The sequence below is a fragment of the Chelonia mydas genome, chromosome 6 (assembly GCF_015237465.2).
Source record: "Chelonia mydas isolate rCheMyd1 chromosome 6, rCheMyd1.pri.v2, whole genome shotgun sequence".
In the NCBI taxonomy this organism is placed as follows: Eukaryota; Metazoa; Chordata; order Testudines; family Cheloniidae; genus Chelonia; species Chelonia mydas.
In genome coordinates this window covers 130,543,097-130,562,847 of record NC_051246.2, presented here as the reverse complement: position 1 = coordinate 130,562,847, position 19,751 = coordinate 130,543,097, and the positions used below count along the sequence as shown (strand labels likewise).

General features: G+C 45.6%; 1 long non-coding RNA gene across 1 annotated transcript; it reads right to left on the bottom strand.

Annotated features, from left to right (window-relative positions):
- Positions 1-202: 202 nt before the first annotated feature.
- On the bottom strand, positions 203-19,307 carry LOC122466382. Its single transcript, XR_006291818.1, has 3 exons — positions 19,168-19,307; positions 6,225-6,231; positions 203-214 (listed from the first exon to the last, which is right to left on the bottom strand). It is a non-coding gene; the product is annotated as an uncharacterized LOC122466382 (long non-coding RNA).
- Between the last annotated feature and the right edge of the window lie 444 nt (positions 19,308-19,751).

Below are 19,751 nucleotides of genomic sequence, written 5' to 3'. Positions count from 1 at the left end.
CTGTGATCAGTTCTTCATCTATCAAGCTGCGGTCTAATATACAATTTCCCCATGTTGCATGCAATGCTTCTTGAGTTAAGAAATTGTCATCTACAACTTTTAGCAATTCCAAAAATGTTTTAGTACTGGCATCATGACACCTCCAGCAGTGGTTGCTCAGATTGAAGTTCCCCATGATCACAGATTTTTCCTTACGCATAAGGAGACAGTTTTCCTGTTATCAGGTGTATTTTGGTGGACGGTTGTAGACCAACTAATACCCAATCTTGTGCTCTGTCTGTGATGACATTGATCCATTACCTTTCCAGATAATTTGCTTCCAGATTGCCAGTGACTCAGAAACGGGAAATGCCATTTTTGATAGAGTGCCACTCCCTCTCCCCTTTTTCCCACTCACTCCTGCCTTGGAGTCTTCATTAATTTTGTTCTTGACATCTTGATTTTGTGCTAAATGAGGGATCATTTGTTCTCTCTTTTCACCATTCCCTTGTTAGTTTAACACCCTCTTGACTACTCTAGCCAGCCTGTCCTATAACAGACTGGTTGCCTTTTTACTGAGATGGAAGCCATCCAAACTGCACATCCCTCTCTGACCATAGAAAATGGACCAAAGTTCACCCTCTACCTTACACCACTTACCTAGCCAGCAGTTCTCTTCCAGAAAATTTGCATTCTGTCTTCCATTGCTCATGGAACCGGAAGAATCTCCATGAAGATCACTTGGATAGTTCTCTCCTTCAGCACTGTGACAAAGTGGGGGATTGTCTTAATGTTTTGTATGAATATTGTGTGTGTGTCTCAGTTTCCCCTATGTGTTGCATGATTAACCAGGTGGTGGCACAAGGGTGTTGATCTTTGCAGAGATTACCTAGCGGATCAGGTGCGACTGCCATCTAGCTACCTGGGCCCAGACAATGGCTGGACATTTCAAAACTTAACAGCTGATGGCTGGGGGAGGGGGACCACCCTCTGCAAGAAACCAGCCAGCTACAGTGAGTTGGAGAACAAAGAGTTGAGATGGAGGCCAGGTGCCCAGTTTCTCCTGGGAAAGACGACAAAGGACAGAGGAGAGGCAACTGGACATGACTGAGGGTGGGCTCTTAGAAGCAGGACACTCTCCAGTTTGGGTCTCTGGGGGGAGAGCTAGGGCTCTAGGCCTGACCAAAATGGACTTAGCTATAACTTTCTGGTTTCTGTGTTAAGAAAGAACCTGCCTACGTTGTGTTCCAGACAACTAATTAACCCTTCTGTTTTACACCGCAGGTTGAGAGTCACTGCTGACTGTGGAAGTTGGGGGTGGATGACTCCCCTTTGGGGGTGTGTGTAAGGCTTCCCCCAGGTGTCCTATTCAGGTGGACTCGCTGCAGGGAGCTCACAGTGTGGAACAGGGGAGCTGAAGGCTCTGAGGTCTGTCCCAGGAGGCACTGAAGCCAAGGAGGCTTACCCTAGTGAGAGTGTGCCCTGAGGGGGTTCACACTGAAGCGGGTCCTGCCTGAGATTGGTTCGGAGCTGTTCCAGAGCACCGAGCCTGGAGTAGACTATAATCACATCCTTCCGAGTTTCCTGGAGTCGACTGTAATCTGTTAGGTATCCTGTGAAGCAGTGTCATTAGTGCCAACCTGCAGCATCACCAGTGGGCCCTGACCCATCAACTTCAGAAGCCTATCCATTCTTGCAGTCACATCTCATGTCTCGACTCTGGGAAGACCTCACGCCATCCTTTTGCCTGGCTGTCCCTTGCTTCAATTCTTCAATGCCTCTTAGCACAGACTTCCCAGCAAAAATTATCTGTCATCTTTGGCTGGCTGGAGACCGTTGTGAACATGTTTGTGCTTGCCAGCTAGGCGGAGCAGCCATCCACACATGCATCCTATACACCTCTCCATTCCTTTCGATCAGCTGGATCTTCAGAGACATCTGCTTTTGTTTCTGTACTGAGGATCTGGTAACAATTGGGTACTTCTAGCTGTGTGGAATTCCTCCTGGTCCTCTTCTCACTGGTAGTCCCATCCTGCCCATGCTTGTCTGCTTCCAGCTGTGAAGAATGCCACTTGATCCTTTTGCTTCTGGGGATTATAAAGTGTCAGCCTCCTTCTCTGATTTCCACTCTGTCTGGTTCCTTGGGCACCCATTCCTTTCTTTCTTGAATCTGTGGTTGTCATGCTTTCTGACTCTGGTTGTCCAAGTACTCCACATGCTCTCTGATGCTTCTGGCTTCAGGAAGAAAAGAAAACATGGCTCAGTCATTGTTCCAGTGCTGGTCGTCCTGGTATAAAATATAGAAATGTATCTAGAAAGCCTCTCACGCTGCCCAATGCAAACCCACTCCACAACTCAATAGCTGATCCTCTTTCCCTGCGTAGGAGCTCACTAGGTAGCTAACTTCTATAGTAAGTCTCACTGCTTAGCTCCACCCCTTCACTAACCAGGGGGGATTAACCACTCAAATGTCAAACACCCGGGCCAATCACAGGCCCCCGGGTCCCAGCCACAGGGCCCTCACCAAAACACAGATGTGTCTCCCCTGGCTTGTTCAGGGCCCAGCAGCCCAGCCATACCACCTGCACAGAAAACAAACACACACACAGTTCATCAAGCACAAGGCCTGCAGCTACTCCCTTCCACGCCACCCTATTGCTGTTCCTGTTCACCTGGCAAAAGTGCGGCGAGTGAGTGAGAAACAGCAGTGGGATGAGGGAGATTGAAAGATGTCCTGCTGCTAAGGCACCCCAGAATACCTTCCAAAGATGAAAAGGCAAAAGAACTCAACACTACCTGTAAGGGATTAATAAAGCCATAGGGAGGCTGCACAAGCAGCCAATAGAAGAGGGGCTGTGAGGAGCAGCTTATCAAGACCCAGCAGGCTCATATAAGGAGAGCTGCAGGGCAGAGCAGTGTCAGTTACTCCCTGCAGCTCAAGGAGGGAGGACTGGGTGCCTTGTAGGTGGAAGGAACCCAGAGTAGTGCTTGGCAGGAACAGAAGAGTGAGAGGACATTCCTGGCTGGCTGCTAGGACTGGCATGCTGAGTCCCTGAGGTAGGGGCAAAGAAGGTGCTGGGCCTGCGGAGAAGTGGCCCAGGGAAATGCACGGAGGAGTTGGAGGGGATGTAGCATGTGGCTGCCATCTACAGGATATCTGGGCTGGGACCCAAAGTAGTGAGCAGGCCCTGATCCCCTACTCGCCACTGGGGAAGTGGCAAGACAATTGACTGCAATCGCCTCTGGGGAAGTGGTTGGACAGTTGACTGCAGGGCCCCCGGAATGGGGGAGCACATATCGTGACACGGCCGGAGGACTGTGTCATGAAGAAGACACTGTGGTTCTTGGAATGACCTGGGTCCAGGAGCAGATGGGACGGTGGGCAAGGCACCATCAGGAGAGGGCGTACTGACCTGCGCAGCTGATCTCCAAGATGGCCAGCAGGAGGCGCCATTGTGGTGAGTGGAGCCCTGTCACATACATAAACAACTCAGTACTACATAAGGGTAATAGTCCACTCTTGGTCTTTGGACAAACTCCTCTGGTCAATTCCAGGAGTCTCCCTGTGTAGCAAAGGTATCACGTGGCCTGCATTTCGTACCTCAGCCCATGACCCTAGCTAGAAATAGAATTCTGTCCTCAGCACAGAATGAGTTTGACCCTCCTTCCTCCCTGTCTGTCATTCTGTCAGATACTCAGAGTGATACCCAGTGATGACGAACCATAGCATGGCCTTGCTGACAGTGAAGAGTGTTACAAACATGTGCTAGCAACATGTGCTAGTTTAAATATCCTACATCACTGAGAATTCATTTCCTTTGTGTTTAACTGCCTCACACAGCTTCTTTATTGCCTGGCGTGTTAGGACTTGGAAAATCCTAAACTCTTTGGGATGAGGACTAGTGTTTTTGTTCTGTGTTTGTACAGCCCCTAACTCTATGGGGTCCTGGTCCTTGACTTGGCCCTCTAGGTCCAATACAAATAAATAATAGTGCAGGCTACATGATTGCTTTTGCCTAATTTCCCAGAAGGCACTAATATACAGAGATGGAGAAGGCTATTTTTGTTAATTAGTTTAGATATTTAGTCTAAAACAAGTTCCACAATATAGGACTCCAGCCCAAAACTCTGGGCACCCTTGACATAGTTATAAAATCCAGAGATGCAACAAATAAAACAATTTAAAACAGCAGCATTTCCTTGTCCTCCACCTCCTCTAATCACTAGTATTCGTTAGGAACCGCCCCCCCCCACCGCATCTTTCTCTTGTATTACTGTAGCATAGGCCTAGCTAACAAACTAGGCCAGGGGTTAGAAGAGACTTTTTCTTTTGTTTCTGTGGTGTTTGTGCCATCCTGAGTACAATGGTTGCAGGAAGAACAGAATCACCTCTTTCTTTCAATTAAATGGAACTGTGACCAGTAAATTGAAATCCAGAATCAGTCCCTTGGCAAAACGTCCCTTGGTCCTCCGTGTTTGTCACCACACACAGCACACATACAGGTCTGCTTGCCGGCCGAGCTGGGAAGCCACCGAAAATGTTGCTGTGCTAGTGCAGCCTTTTAATTAAAAATCAGATTTTCCCCTTACGAGTATTAGTTTTTAAGGGATTAAACCAAACCCAACTCTAAGGAATGAGTCAGTGTTTTATCTCTTTGTTCCCTGAGGTACAATTGATGTGCAATAGCTGTTTCTGCCTGTGCGTGAGGTCAGCTCTGCCCACTAATTAGACTTACAGAGTCATTTATCTTCCCAGAGCAAAAGAGAACAGATGTTTGTTACCAAACTGCAGTTGTCTCAGTGGTGACAACAGATACGCACCTGCTGCAGAGTAACAAATAAACCCCAATATTGTATGTTTTCCTAGCTTGAAATGAACTGGTAAGCAATTCTGTCCCTCCATCTGTTGCATATGTCATGACACCCAAGCCCAATTGCAGGGAGCATCATATTTATATTCAATAGCAAGCGGGCAATGACTGGGTTGAATATAGAACATTAAGGGAGCTAAAGAGTAAAAGAGAACTTTTACTGAAAGAGAACTGACGGGAAGAAATATCGTCATCCTGTAATAGGCTAGTGTAGACTTGGCTGGAGTATCAGACAGACTGACACAGTCTGATGCTTCGTGGTGTCCTATAAGCAGATCAGTTTTGTCCCCTTTCTCCATGTGCAGCATTGTGCAACTGACCTGGTGGGTTGTTGGAGTCGGGGCAGTTCAGGGGTGAAAGTAAGTTAAAGGACTTACCAGTACGCCGGAGTCCTGAGCCGGGGGCTTGGCCTCAACTGAAAGAGGCAGGGCCTTAAATCCTCGGGCCCTTTAAATCTGCGCCGGACCCCCACCGCCGCTACCCCAGGGCTTTAAATTGCCATCTGGGAAAGCCGGTCCTGGTACGGCGCACCAGCTCTTGCCGGTACGCCGTACCGGGGCCTACTGGCTTACTTTCACCTCTGGGGCAGTTGCTTTCCTAGCTAACAGCTGGCCACTTCCTGAGGCTAGATTTGTATCACACTCTTCCTTTTCACTGCCCAAGTTGCTCATTGCTTCTTCCAAGTGTGTGTTTTAAAACGTTACATGATTTAACACACACCTACACACACACAATGAATGGATTGGACTGAGGGTTTCCTTCCCTGGGAGCTGACTTTGCACACCCTGTCAAGCATCACTCCCTTGGGTATTATTCAGCAGCAGATTTAGGATGGCTGTTTTTAGGAAGTAATACATTGCGATTATTAGACCTCAGCCCTTTTCCCCAGGACTGTGAGAAGACTTTGCATGTCCCGAGGTCTCATAAGAAATTATGCAGAATAACCCGAGAGTTTAAAAATTCATGTGGCTCCTCGCTGTAGCTCACCCTCATAACAGTTGGATCTTTAAGTGCTGCTGTTAATGTTTGCCTCAGTCTAGCTACTGTTTTCCAGCTCTCTTTGCCTCTTCTCTGTGTCAGAGGCTAGGAGGACAGATGTCCTGCCTGAGGACCATTTTCTTGCTCTTCCTGCTACCAAAAGTGGTGATAGAGCAAACCTCATTTTAGGCAAATACTTTGCTCAGGGGTGTTATGACAAGTGCATTTCTTTTGAAAAGCTGATGAGATTTTGAACGTCTATGTTAATGTTTGTAGCGAAATTAATTTCCTAGATGTATTATTGCGTTACAGTAGCACCTTGAGGCTCCATCTGCTTACCTATTGTACTAGGTGATTAACAAATATAAAGCAAAGTTCTTTGGGGAACGGCCTTACAGCCTAGCTGAGTCAGACAAACGAAACATAATTGCCCCATTTCACAGATGGGGAACTCTGGCACAGAAAGATGAAGTGACTGGCGTAAGGTCACACAGGCCGTTTCCGACAGACCTGGGAATTGAACCAACATTTCCTGGCTTTCAGGCCGGTGTCATAATCACAAGCCCAGTGTTTTTCTAGTATGAGTTATGGAAAGTGTCCCCAACTATTGATATTCAAATCTTTATATCTGTATGAGTGGTGTCGTCAGGACTATTAGTGGGGGTTTTAAAATCTCAGTGCTGTAAAATACTAGTTATCAGAAGTCTTTAAATAGTTAAAAGAAAAGGAGGACTTGTGACACCTTAGAGACTAACCAATTTATTTGAGCATAAGTTATTGTGAGCTACAGCTCACTTCATTGGATGCGTTCAGTGGATCCTGAGAGGAAGGGGGGCTAGACTCCCAGCAACTGCTTCAAGATAGCTCACCTGAGGAAACTAGGCCAGCCTGCGGCTTGACGGGATTCCTTGAAGCAAGGGTTGCCTGCAGCACTGTTGGGACTGTCTTGTTTTTTTCCTTTCCTCTGTTTCTTTTCTCTCGAACCCTGGAAGGGGTGAGCTCCAGCAGAATCTCACTGAAGGCCTGGGTTTCCATCCCTGGATCTCTGCGGCAGATTACCTGGATGGGATGATGAGCTGAGTGAGTACAGAACCCCATCACACCCCAAGGGGGCATTGTGGAAGGACGAGGCCCATGACCAAGGATAATTAACCACTAGAACAACTTACTAAGAGTGGAGTTGGATTCTCCATCATGGGAAATATTTTAATCAAGTCTGGAGGCTTTTCTCAAAGAGATGCTCTAGTTCAAACAGCAATTAAGCAGGGCAGTCCTATGATCTGTCCTACATAGGAGATTAGACTAGATGATCACAGTGCTCCCTTCTGGTTTTAGAATCTATATCTGATTGATCCGGAAGGGTGCCTATGCTATATAATTAAGAAGCACTTCAGCATGAGCATATTTTTGCAATAGCTCCATAATGGATGGGCTTGTGTGGAATAGCTGTTTTAGGACTAGGTTCATATTGTTTAAATTTAGTAATTTTTTTTCTTGTCGTATCTGTTTTTATTATAATGATAGAAATTATATAGCAAGAAAAATGGACGCTGCCTCTAAGGATAGGGTGGGGCATAGTGAATGAGCCCTTGCAGAGCGGGGTTGGAGCGTGATCAGGGCATGTGCTGGTGCTACCAGAGGCGGCTGGCCTGCGGCTGGGCACTGGGGAGGTCTTGGTCTGCAAGAAGCCCCTCAAGAAAAAGGTTTTGATTCCTAGAATAAACAAAATTCTTGTCAGAAAGCTGAGGACAATTCTCTTCAGAAAGGAGAATCTCCTCAGAAAGCCCCAATGGGAACTTCCCCGCAGCTCCCATTGGCTGGGGACAGCGAACCGCGGCCACTGGGAGCTGCGAGCGGCCGTACCTGCGGACGCTCAGGTAAACAAAGTGTCTTGTGGCCCGCCTGGGGCTTACCCTGAACATGACATGATCTAGCTTTAACTTCCAGCCATTGGGTCATAGTTAGACCTTCCTCTGCTAGATTGAAAAGCCCATTATTAAATATTTGTTCCCTATGTATCTATTTTCAGAGTGTAATCAAGTCACCTCTTAACCGTCTCTTTGTTAAGTTAAATAGATTCAAAGAGCTCAATCTATCACTAGAAGGCAGGTTTTCTAATCCTTTCATCATTCTTGTGGCTCTTCTCCAAACCCTTTTCAGTTTATCAATATTCTTCTTGAATTGTGGGCACCAGAACTGCTCACAGTATTCCAGCAGCAGTTGCACCAGTGCTAAATACGGAGGTAAAATAACCTCTCTACTCCTACTCGAGACTCCCCTGTCTATGCATCCCAGAATCATATTCGCTCTCTTGGCTACTGCCACTAGGAGCCCATGTTCAGCTGATTATCCACCACAACTCCGAACATTTTGTCAGAGTCACTGCTTCCCAGGTCAGAATGCCCTAGGCTGTAAGTGTGGCCTAAATTCTTTATTCCTTAGGTGTATCCATTTACATTTAGCAGCATTAAAATGCTTTGAGTTAGGAAACCCTGACATATAGTGGGCTGAGCGCATAGACCGAAGCTTTGCTAGCTGCTCTCCTTTGGAAATGTAAGTGAAGTGAGTGCTCATGACAGGTGCAGGTTCAACAGCCCTGGAGACTCTCTCTGTCCACAGAACCGCACAGCAGGGCATAGCAGCAACTTCCCTATGATGCCCTGGATCCAAAGTAGGCATTCAGTGCTCTAGCGCACCATGACATCCTCTTCCCCTCCTCGCATAGCTCCACCTCTGCACTATGGTTCCACTCCCTGATTGGAGGGAAAGTGAACAGAGACCTTTTCTCCCTCCCCGCCCCACAGGGAGCAGCAGTGTGAGGAGCCCTTCCCCTTTTGGGATGGTAAGAGTTCTTATGGCCCGCAGCTAAGCTTCCGCCATCACTCAGGGTCGTGTGGCCTACTGGCCGAAGTCTAGATGGCTGCCCGCAGGTGCGGGGCTGCGTGGTGTAATGGCCAGAGTCTACATATCTGCGTGGCCTAGCGGCCACAGTTAATATGGCTACCTTTCTGCTGGGACAGGGTGGCCTAACAGCCAGAGTCACTATAGCCGCCCTACCTACCGAGTCAATATTTCTGCATGGCCTAGCGGCCACAGTCAATATGGATACCCTCTTAGAATCATAGAATATTAGGGTTCGAAGGGACCTCAGGAGGTCATCTAGTCCAACCCCCTGCTCAAAGAAAGACCAATCCCCAACTGCATCATCCCAGCCAGGACTTTGTCAAGCCTGACCTTAAAAACTTCAAAGGAAGGATTCAGAGTAACAGCCATGTTAGTCTGTATTCGCAAAAAGAAAAGGAGTACTTGTGGCACCTTAGAGACTAACCAATTTATTTGAGCATAAGCTTTCGTGAGCTACAGCTCACTTCATCGGATGCATACTGTGGAAAGTATAGAAGGTCTTTTTATACACACAAAGCATGAAAAAATGGGTGTTTACCACTACAAAAGGTTTTCTCTCCCCCCCACCCCACTCTCCTGCTGGTAATAGCTTATCTAAAGTGATCACTCTCCTTACAATGTGTATGATAATCAAGTTGGGCCATTTCCAGCACAAATCCAGGTTTTCTCCCCCCCCCCCCCCACAAACCCTCTCTCCTGTTGGTAATTGCTTATCTAAAGTGATCACTGTCATTACAATGTGTATGATAATCAAGGTGGGCCATTTCCAGCACAAATCCAGGGTTTAATAAGAACGTCTGAGGAGGAGGGGAGGGGGGAGGAAAAAACAAGGGGAAATAGGTTACCTTGCATAATGACTTAGTCACTCCCAGTCTCTATTCAAGCCTAAGTTAATTGTATCCAATTTGCAAATGAATTCCAATTCAACAGTCTCTCGCTGGAGTCTGGTTTTGAAGTTTTTTTGTTGTAATATTGCAACTTTCATGTCTGTAATCGCATGACCAGAGAGATTGAAGTGTTCTCTGACTGGTTTATGAATGTTATAATTCTTGACATCTGATTTGTGTCCATTTATTCTTTTACGTAGAGACTGTCCAGTTTGACCAATGTCCATGGCAGAGGGGCATTGCTGGCACATGATGGCATATATCACATTGGTGGATGTACACGTGAACGAGCCTCTGATAGTGTGGCTGATGTTATTAGGCCCTGTGATGGTGTCTCCTGAATAGATATGTGGGCACAGCTGGCAACGGGCTTTGTTGCAAGGATAGGTTCCTGGGTTAGTGGTTCTGTTGTGTGGTATGTAGTTGCTGGTGAGTATTTGCTTCAGGTTGGGGGGCTGTCTGTAGGCAAGGACTGGCCTGTCTCCCAAGATTTGTGAGAGTGTTGGGTCATCCTTCAGGATAGGTTGTAGATCCTTAATAATGCGTTGGAGGGGTTTTAGTTGGGGGCTGAAGGTGACGGCTAGTGGCGTTCTGTTGTTTTCTTTGTTAGGCCTGTCCTGTAGTAGGTGACTTCTGGGAACTCTTCTGGCTCTGTCAATCTGTTTCTTCACTTCCGCAGGTGGGTATTGTAGTTGTAAGAATGCTTGATAGAGATCTTGTAGGTGTCTGTCTCTGTCTGAGGGGTTGGAGCAAATGCGGTTGTATCGCAGAGCTTGGCTGTAGACGATGGATCGTGTGGTGTGGTCAGGGTGAAAGCTGGAGGCATGTAGGTAGGAATAGCGGTCAGTAGGTTTCCGGTATACGGTGGTGTTTATGTGACCATCGTTTATTAGCACTGTAGTGTCCAGGAAGTGGATCTCTTGTGTGGACTGGACCAGGCTGAGGTTGATGGTGGGATGGAAATTGTTGAAATCATGGTGGAATTCCTCAAGGGCTTCTTTTCCATGGGTCCAGATGATGAAGATGTCATCAATGTAGCACAAGTAGAGTAGGGGCGTTAGGGGACGAGAGCTGAGGAAGCGTTGTTCTAAGTCAGCCATAAAAATGTTGACATACTGTGGGGCCACGCGGGTACCCATAGCAGTACCGCTGATTTGAAGGTATACATTGTCCCCAAATGTAAAATAGTTATGGGTGAGGACAAAGTCACAAAGTTCAGCCACCAGGTTAGCCGTGACATTATCGGGGATAGTGTTCTTGACGGCTTGTAGTCCATCTTTGTGTGGAATGTTGGTGTAGAGGGCTTCTACATCCATAGTGGCCAGGATGGTGTTATCAGGAAGTTCACCGATGGACTGTAGTTTCCTCAGGAAGTCAGTGGTGTCTCGAAGGTAGCTGGGAGTGCTGGTAGCGTAGGGCCTGAGGAGGGAGTCTACATAGCCAGACAATCCTGCTGTCAGGGTGCCAATGCCTGAGATGATGGGTAGTAGAATATCCCAGGTCTGGGTTCCAGGGGTGTGTCTGTGCGGATTTGATCTTGTGCTTTTTCAGGGAGTTTCTTGAGAAAACCTTTTGTAGTGGTAAACACCCATTTTTTCATGCTTTGTGTGTATAAAAAGATTTTCTATACTTTCCACAGTATGCATTCGATGAAGTGAGCTGTAGCTCACGAAAGCTTATGCTCAAATAAATTGCTCAAAGGAAGGAGATTCCACCACCTCCCTAGGTAACCCATTCCAGTGCTTCACCACCCTCCTAGTGAAAAAGTTTTTCCTAATATCCAACCTAAACCTCCCCCACTGCAACTTGAGACCATTACTCCTTGTTCTGTCATCTGCTACTACTGAGAACAGTCTAGATCCATCCTCTTCGGAACCCCCTTTCAGGTAGTTGAAAGCAGCTATCAAATCCCTCCTCATTCTTCTCTTCCACAAACTAAACAATCCCAGTTCCCTCAGCTTCTCCTCATAAGTCATGTGTTAAAGTCCCCTAATAATTTTTGTTGCCCTCGACTGAACACTTTCCAAATTTTTCACATCCTTCTTGCAGTGTGGGCCCCAAAACTGGACACAGTACTCCAGATGAGGCCTCACCAATGTCGAATAGAGGGGAATGATCACATCCCTCGATCTGCTGGCTATGCCCCTACTTATACAGAGCTTGCTACCTGCAGAATGTCAATTTCTACAGATTTTACTTGTGATGTATCTGCTCTTTGCAATATCAAAGGCTAGTAGTCTATGACTTTGGGACCAAACCAAAAATACTATTTACATTTGCTCTGGATATATCCTTCATGCAAAGTAAATTGTCAATGAGTATATTGGTTTGAAAAGGATTGTTTGTATTTTATTTCCTTGAATGAACTTGAATGCATCCTCTCTCACCTGTAAAATGCACATGAGAATTAGTATTTTATTGTGAGGATCAAAGCCATTTGTGTGAGTATAAAATATTAAATTAGTAAGACTGTGCACCAGTTAATCATGACATTGAAACGCTAAGCACTGCATTAACGTTTATTATTTGCTATAAAGATACATTCTCCAGCACTCTGCCCGGTGGCTACTCTGTAATAGCATCTTGGAGCGCAATGTGGGTTTTTGGTCTCGTTCCTAAACCAATGTTAAAAGGCAGCCTTAATACAAATTAAGCTAAATTTTATAACCGCTAAAGTAACATTCCAAGGGAGAGTGAAATGAGTTTAAAAAACAGGGGAGATGCTTTTTTTAAAAGTTAACACAGCTTTCACTGGCAGAGAGTCACATTAAAGTCAGTGAGGTCCCTCCATTATTACACTGGCTATAAAGAGGAGCCATAAGTGTGCCAGGAATTGCATATGTATGAGGCAAAGCGAGGTTTCATTGGAGCACTAATGACTTTGTAGGGGGTGGACGCTTTCATACAGCTAAATGAGTCCTTGGGCAGTGCCTCAGATCGCTCCCTCATTTTTAATCACTCAGCATTTCAATTTGCCACACGTCAGGCAGGACTTCAAGTGAAGAGGAGCAGATTTACGAAACACACTGATTCTTCCTATTATGCCTTTCCCAGACGTATCGGATAAGTGTTCCAAGCAACCTGAGAATTAGACACTGCAGGGGGTGTCCTGGGCAGACTTGAATATGGTCACATCAAACCTCAGGCAAGGGTTTAGGCTTTAAACTACAACCACCAAAGAAGAGGTAATATTTCAGCACAGCAAATATTATTTATTAATTAATTCTTATTATTCTTAAAGCAATCCTGCGGGCTTCTGAGTGCCCCCTGTGAGCTGCTGGGAACCTGCTGGTGTGAAGATGTTCAGTGCCTCATGGGAGGTTCTCACTACTCATTGGATGGGGCCCAAGGTTTGTAATCAGATTGCATTACAACGGTAACATATCCTTGCGGGGAAAATATAGGGTTCAATCTGGCTCCCACGGAACTTGATGAGAGTTTTACCATTATCTTCACTGGGAGAAGACACAGAACCAACCGAGCCGGAATTAAAAGGGCATGGTCAGCCTGAACATCGTACTTTTTGAAATCTGTTTTTTCGCTTTGTCAGGAGCAGGCACTGTTCAAAGATGAAATGCTGTTCTGAGAAATCTACAGACAGACAACTCCGAAAATGTACCAGCAGCGCCTCTGCTGCAGCATTTCCAGCCATTCTATCCTTTTCCAGCTCAAATGCAAAAAAGCAGATTCTATTCCAAATCCTTTGCGTGCATCCACTTAAATCACTGAATCTCCAGCCAAGACTAACTAGAAACACACCCCCCAGGCACCACAGCTTCCAAGAGAAGGTGATCAAGATGATCAAGCTGTCCGGCTTGTTGATGAAGGTTTTGTTGACCTAAACATCCGCTCAGCTGACGCCTCTGATACACGATGGCCTACTGCTTGGATGAGATCAGCTCATGCGTGAACAGCAGCTAGTTGAAGCTGAACCCGAGCAAGACAGAGGAGATGCTGGTTGGCGGAGGAAAATATTCTGAAAGTTTGCAGCCACAGTGCCACAGTGCTGTCTGCATTGATTGAAGATAGAGCTACAAAAGGATCTCTCAAAACTGGGTGACTGGGCAACAAAATGGCAGATGAAATTTAATTTTGATAAATGCAAAGTAATGCACATTGGAAAGCATAATCCCAACTATAAAATGATTTGGTCAAAATTAGTGATTACCACTCAAGAAAGAGATCTTGGAGTCATTGTGGACAGTTCTCTGAAAACATCCACTCAATGTGCAGCGGCAGTCAAAAAAGCGAACAGAATGTTGGGCATCATTAAGAAAGGGATCAATAATAAGACAAAAAAGATCATATTGCCCGTATATAAATCCATGGTATGCCCACATCTTGAATACTGTGTACAGATGTGATCGCCCCATCTCCAAAAAGATATATTGGAATTGGAAAAGGTTCAGAAAAGGGCAACAAAAATTATTAGGGGTATGGAACGGCTTCTGTATGAGGAGAGATTAATAAGACTGGGACTGTTCAGTTTGGAAAAGAGACGACAAAGGGGGGATATGAGAGAGGTCTCTAAAATCATGACTGGTGTGGAGAAAGTAAATAAGGAAGTGTTATTTACTCTTCTCAACACAAGAACTAGGGGTCACCAAATTAAATTAATAGGCAGCAGGTTTAAAACAGCCACAGGGAAGTATTTCTTCACACGATGCACAGTCAAACTGTGGAACTGTCTGCCAGATGATGTTGTGAAGACTATAACAGGGTTCAAAAAACTAGATAAATTCATGGAGGATAGGTCCATCAATGGCTATTAGCCAGGAGGGACAGGGATGGTGTCCCTCGCCTCTGTTTGCCAGAAGTTGAGAATGGGAGATGGGATGAATCACTTGATGATTACCTGTTCTGTTCATTCCCTCTGGGGCACCTGGCATTGGCCACTGTCTGCAGACAGGACACTGGGCTAGATGGATCTTTGGTCTGACCCAGTCTGGCTGTTCTTATGCTCTGATGTTCTTACACTACAGACCATACAGCAGCACAGCTGTATCTCTGCAGCTGCACCACTGTAAGGTCTCCCGTGTGGCTGCTCGATGCGGGCGGGAGAGAGCTCTCCCACCGACATAGTTAAACCACCCCCAACGAGCGGCAGTACCTTTGTTGGTGGGAGAGCATCTCTCACTGACATAGCGCTGTCCACTGCGGCGCTTTTGTAGGTGAAAATTATGTAAGTTGAGGGTGTGTTTTTTTCACTCCCCGACCGACAAAGGTGCCAGTGTAGATGTAGTCTAACTCACCCCTTTCAGATCTGAATGCAAAACTCAGCTTTTCTCTGAGCTTTCCCTCACTCAGTACTTAACCACACAGCAACAAGCCAAACCAAAAGCCCATAAACTTATCAGTCTTACTTCTGTGACAGGCTTTTAAAATATGTCTGCACTAAAAATGGGTCACTGGCCATTACTTGTGAAGGTGAGCAGTGGCATGCGGCTTTCTTAAAAGCCTGCCCCCTTCTGCCTATTCAGCAGCTGGTTTTAGAGCATTTTCTGTATTTCTTCTGATAGGCTGATCACTTTGCCGAGCCCATAACTCCACCTGTACACCTGTGTGAGGTCTAAGCCAAGAGTTATCTCCCTGACTGATGGAAAGCGACCTTGTCACTTGGCAGTGAGATGCCTTGCACGTCCACGGATCAATACCCAAGGTGATATACTAGCACAATACCAGATGTTTACTGAGCCATGTCGCAAATGGCGTGAGGACCCACCGGCATGAAGGATTTCTTAATGTCACAGCAACGAGGTCTCGTTCCTACACCCATTTGTCACAGCTCTCCAGTTTGTACCCCTCACTGAAGGTTATGACAAACTTAAAAAAAAAAAATCTTCTAACCACTGCTCAGGGAACCTCAAGAATAAAACCTTGCAGAGGAAAAACTGTTAACTAAGCACGAGGGGCTGAATCCACAGGTGGGGTTATGCATCACAATGCCTAGCATGGTAACTCCTAACTTTCAAACTCCCTGCCACAGAGTGGAATCCACAGCTCCAAGTTATGCATTGCATGGGGCAAGTTAGGCACCTGAGAATGGGAGTCACAGAAGCCAGCACCAGCGCCTATATGTATAAAAGAGAGAAAGTAGGAGCATGGAAACCCAATGGTATGTGATCTAGGAATTATACAAATGCAAGATCATTTAAACCAGCCATGGCTAATCAGGAAACTCAGTTTAACGGGACAAACCTCAGGGAACTGAGTTTTTCCTATTAAAACAGAACAAGTGTTCTGTCACTTTAACAGGATGATCATAATTGCTCAAACCTTTGTGTTGGGGATGGCTTTTAGGCTCATTTCTCTGTCAATTACCAGTGTTATTATGGTTGTTAAGGATCACTAATTGCTTGCAGATTGTGTTGTTTTTCCTATCTCACACAATGACAACCATGAAAATGTCTAGAATTTATATTTTAATGTCCATTTAAATGGTATGTTAGTTTATTTGACCAAATCATGGTTATGTTTTAACTACTGTCTATTATTGCGTAAAATTGATTGATTTGCAATTTATCCCACATTAAGAAAACCAGAGCTGCAGAGACATTCACTGACAATATCAAGACGGATAGTTGGATAAAATTGTGCGGATTACTCATGTTCTTGAAGTGAAACACCTGCATACGTGTTTGCAAGATTGGGGCTAAAATGAGTAACATCTGCATTTATTTCAAATAAATGAAGTTTCCTCTTTCTTCTTAAGTTTGAAATGCAAGTTTTTTAAAAACTTTACGATGATCAGACAGCAAATTTGGAATTTTTGTATTAGTTCCACTGTTTAAATACAACTACAGTATGGACAGGTTTGCCACATAAATCTCCCATCCCTAACAGCCAAAAAGATCTCTCATAACTGAAGAGAAATAAGACCTCAAATTCAGTAGACAGGGCAGTATGGCCTAATGGACAGGGTGTTGGAGAGGCAGTCTTAAATCCTGGTTCTGTTGAGTATCTGTGGGTAATCACATCCCCCATGGGCCTGAGCTGCTCCTTGCCCATTCAACAGTAAGCTGTTTAGGGAAGGGACTGTCTCTCAATATATGTTTGTACTGCACCTTGCACAAATTGAACCCCACATTTGATTGGGGCCTCCACGCACTACTGCAATACAAATAACTAATAATACTAACACAACAGGCAGCCTCTTGGCCAAAGATCCAAGTGACTTGCAGAACCACGTGCAAAGAGAAAAATGAAAACAATCCTTTTTGAATTGTTTTCAAGTGTTCACGAGTGGATAGTGTGCAGCTAAGGAACGTCTCTTCTGCTAATGGTTCTGTAATTTGTGTTGTGTTCGGAGCAAGCATTCTCACAGGCTAAAGATTCCGAGGGGCTGTTGCATTAAATTCCCTCATCATTATGAGGACACAAAAATAGAAAGCATCACTGAACAACCTATCCATCTTACAAAGTTAACATTGCCTTCTCTGCTCCTAAGTACATTTTCATGTGGTGTCTAAAGCTAATATGATTTCTGTGCAGGATGTAATTGCTTTGTTTCACGTAGGATTTGTTAATACCACCAAATGTTTAAGCCACGCAACTTCAATACAATTTAATAGCTGCCTGTGCTGAAGAGTACACACACACGCACCCTCACTAGGACCCTATTAATAGGGGGAGTGGACAGTGGATAAGTGTCCTAACGCAGCTGGCCAAAAACTGAACTACTCCAGGGCTGGATTGAGCCATAGGCACACGGTCCTCTGCCCCAGGCCTCTGCTGATGGAGTCATGTGGTTACATCAGAATCATCTTTAAAAAAAACTGAAGTGTCTGGACTTTTGGCTGCAAAGAAAAGCTTGAAAACATGACTGGAGTGTGACCAAAGCAGTGTCTGCCTGAGTCTGCAGAGAGTCTGAAACAACAGCTCTGAGGAGTGGAGCACTGTAGGATAAGTATAAAGTTAAAGAATGAAAGTTAACTTAAGTTTGGTTAAGGAAATGTATCTGTGTTGTAAAGGAAGGCCTTGACTAGAAAGTAGAAGGAAGGCCTTGAAAATAATGAGTGATAAGGCCAGAAGGACTAAAGTAGGGAGGACGTCTTGTTCAAAGAATAACTAATGAGCTAAGGGGAAGGCCGCTGACCAATAGGGGTGATTGCAGATGGTTTTAAATCAAACAAAAAGAATCTGTCTTAAAATAAGCCAACACAGCCCTTTCCCAACCCACATACCAGTGTTAATGCCTGTGTGAACCCGGTGCAATGGGAGAACTTTTGGACAGCAGTTAGGGGAGGAAAGGCCTTGGGAAGAAAAGCTGTTGTAAATCTTATCTGGATGAAGACTGGAAATAAGGGTGAACTGTCTCCATCTGATTTTGTGATGGGATGCAGCTGCCCCGCACTGATACTTCAGGGGTTGACTCCTCCCTTTGGGCCGAGGAGGTCATGCCCCCTCGGCCCTGCTGGGCATGCTCCAGCTGGAGACCAGGTATAAAAGGGAGCAGCCCAGCTCATTCAGGGCTGATCATCAAGGAGAGAGGATGCGCCAGCCCGGGAACTGCTGAGGCCCCAGGTGGTGGAAGCCAGAGCTGCTGAAACCCAGATGGACACGCAAGGATCTGCAGACACCCAAAGAGTGCTGGAGTTGCCGGGAGCTGCACAGGCTGAGGAGCTCAGAGACGTCTGAACCGCTGCACCAGGGACAGGGCAGGAAGTAGCTCAGAGGGACTAGTCATTCTGCCCGGGGGGGTATCAGTGTGCTTCAGCCAGATCCCTGCTGACTCAGTGGCGAGCACACTTGCCACTGCAGAGCCCTGAGCTGGGACCCAGTGGATCAGGGAGGGCCCAAGTCCCCCTACCCAGGCTGCCACCTACTCCTAAGTCACTAGACCATTCAGCTCTGTTGCCCAGTCGCCCAGTTTTGAGAGATCCTTTTGTAGCTCTTTGCAGGCTGCCTGGGACTTAACTATCTTGAGTAGTCTTGTATCATCTGCAAATTTTTCCACCTCACTCTTTACCCCTTTTTCCACATCATTTATGAGTATGTTGAATAGGACTGGGCCCAGTACAGACCCTTAGGGGACACCACTATTTACCTCTCTCCATTCCGAAAACTGACCATTTATTCTTACCCTTTGTTTCCGATCTTTTGACCAGTTACCAATCCATGAGAGGATCTTTCCTCTTATCCCATGACCGCTTACTTTGCTTAAGAGCCTTTGGTGAGGTACCTTGTCAAAGTCTTTCTGAAAATCTAAGTACATTATATATACAGGATCCCTCTTATCCACATGCTTGTTGACCCCCTCAAAGAGTAAATTTGAGTAAATTGGTGAGGCATGATTTCCCTTTACAAAAACCATGTTGACTCTTCCCCAACAAATTATGTTCATCTATGTGTCTGACAATTTTGTTCTTTACTATAGTTTCAACCAGTTTGCCCGTATTGAAGTAAGGCTTACCGGCCTGTAATTGCCAGGATCACCTCTGGAGCCCTTTTTAAAAATTGGCATCATATTAGCTATACTCCAGTCATCTGGTACAGAAGCTGATTTAAATGATAGGTTACACAGCAGGGAGTGGAGCCTTCCAAACCACTTGTTACATTAAACTAACTGCAAGTACCCATCCATTGTCCAGCCAGGAAGAGACAACGCTGGACCATTACAGTTAATGGAAAGACATTGAAACTGAAAAGAAAACCCCAATCTTGGAAACCTAAGGGCAGGTCTACACTACAAATTCTAGAAACTCTCCCATTGACTTAATAACTCCACATCTGTGAGAGTCGGTAGCTGTATCATTGGGAGAAGCTCTCCTGCCAACATAGCGCTATCTACACATGGTTAATTCGGTATAACTGCGTTGCTCAGGGGTGTGGATTTTTCACACCCCTGAGACACTTATTTAGACAGAAATGAGTCTGTGGTGTAGATCCAGCCTAAGAAAGGAGTGAGTTTCCTTTGTTCTTAGTGACCGTGAGTCATCATGCCATGAGAAAGAGAAAAAAAGCTTTAAACACAGGGTTTTTTAAATCCAGAAATGAGGGCTATCATTTAGGTGGGGTGCTATTTGTCAAATCCTGGATTGCCTTTTTGACAGAGGGCACTCTGGGAAACCGTTCAGAAGCAATAGGTAACTTGTATTAGAAAAGGGAATTTAGCTAATATAGAAGTCTAAAG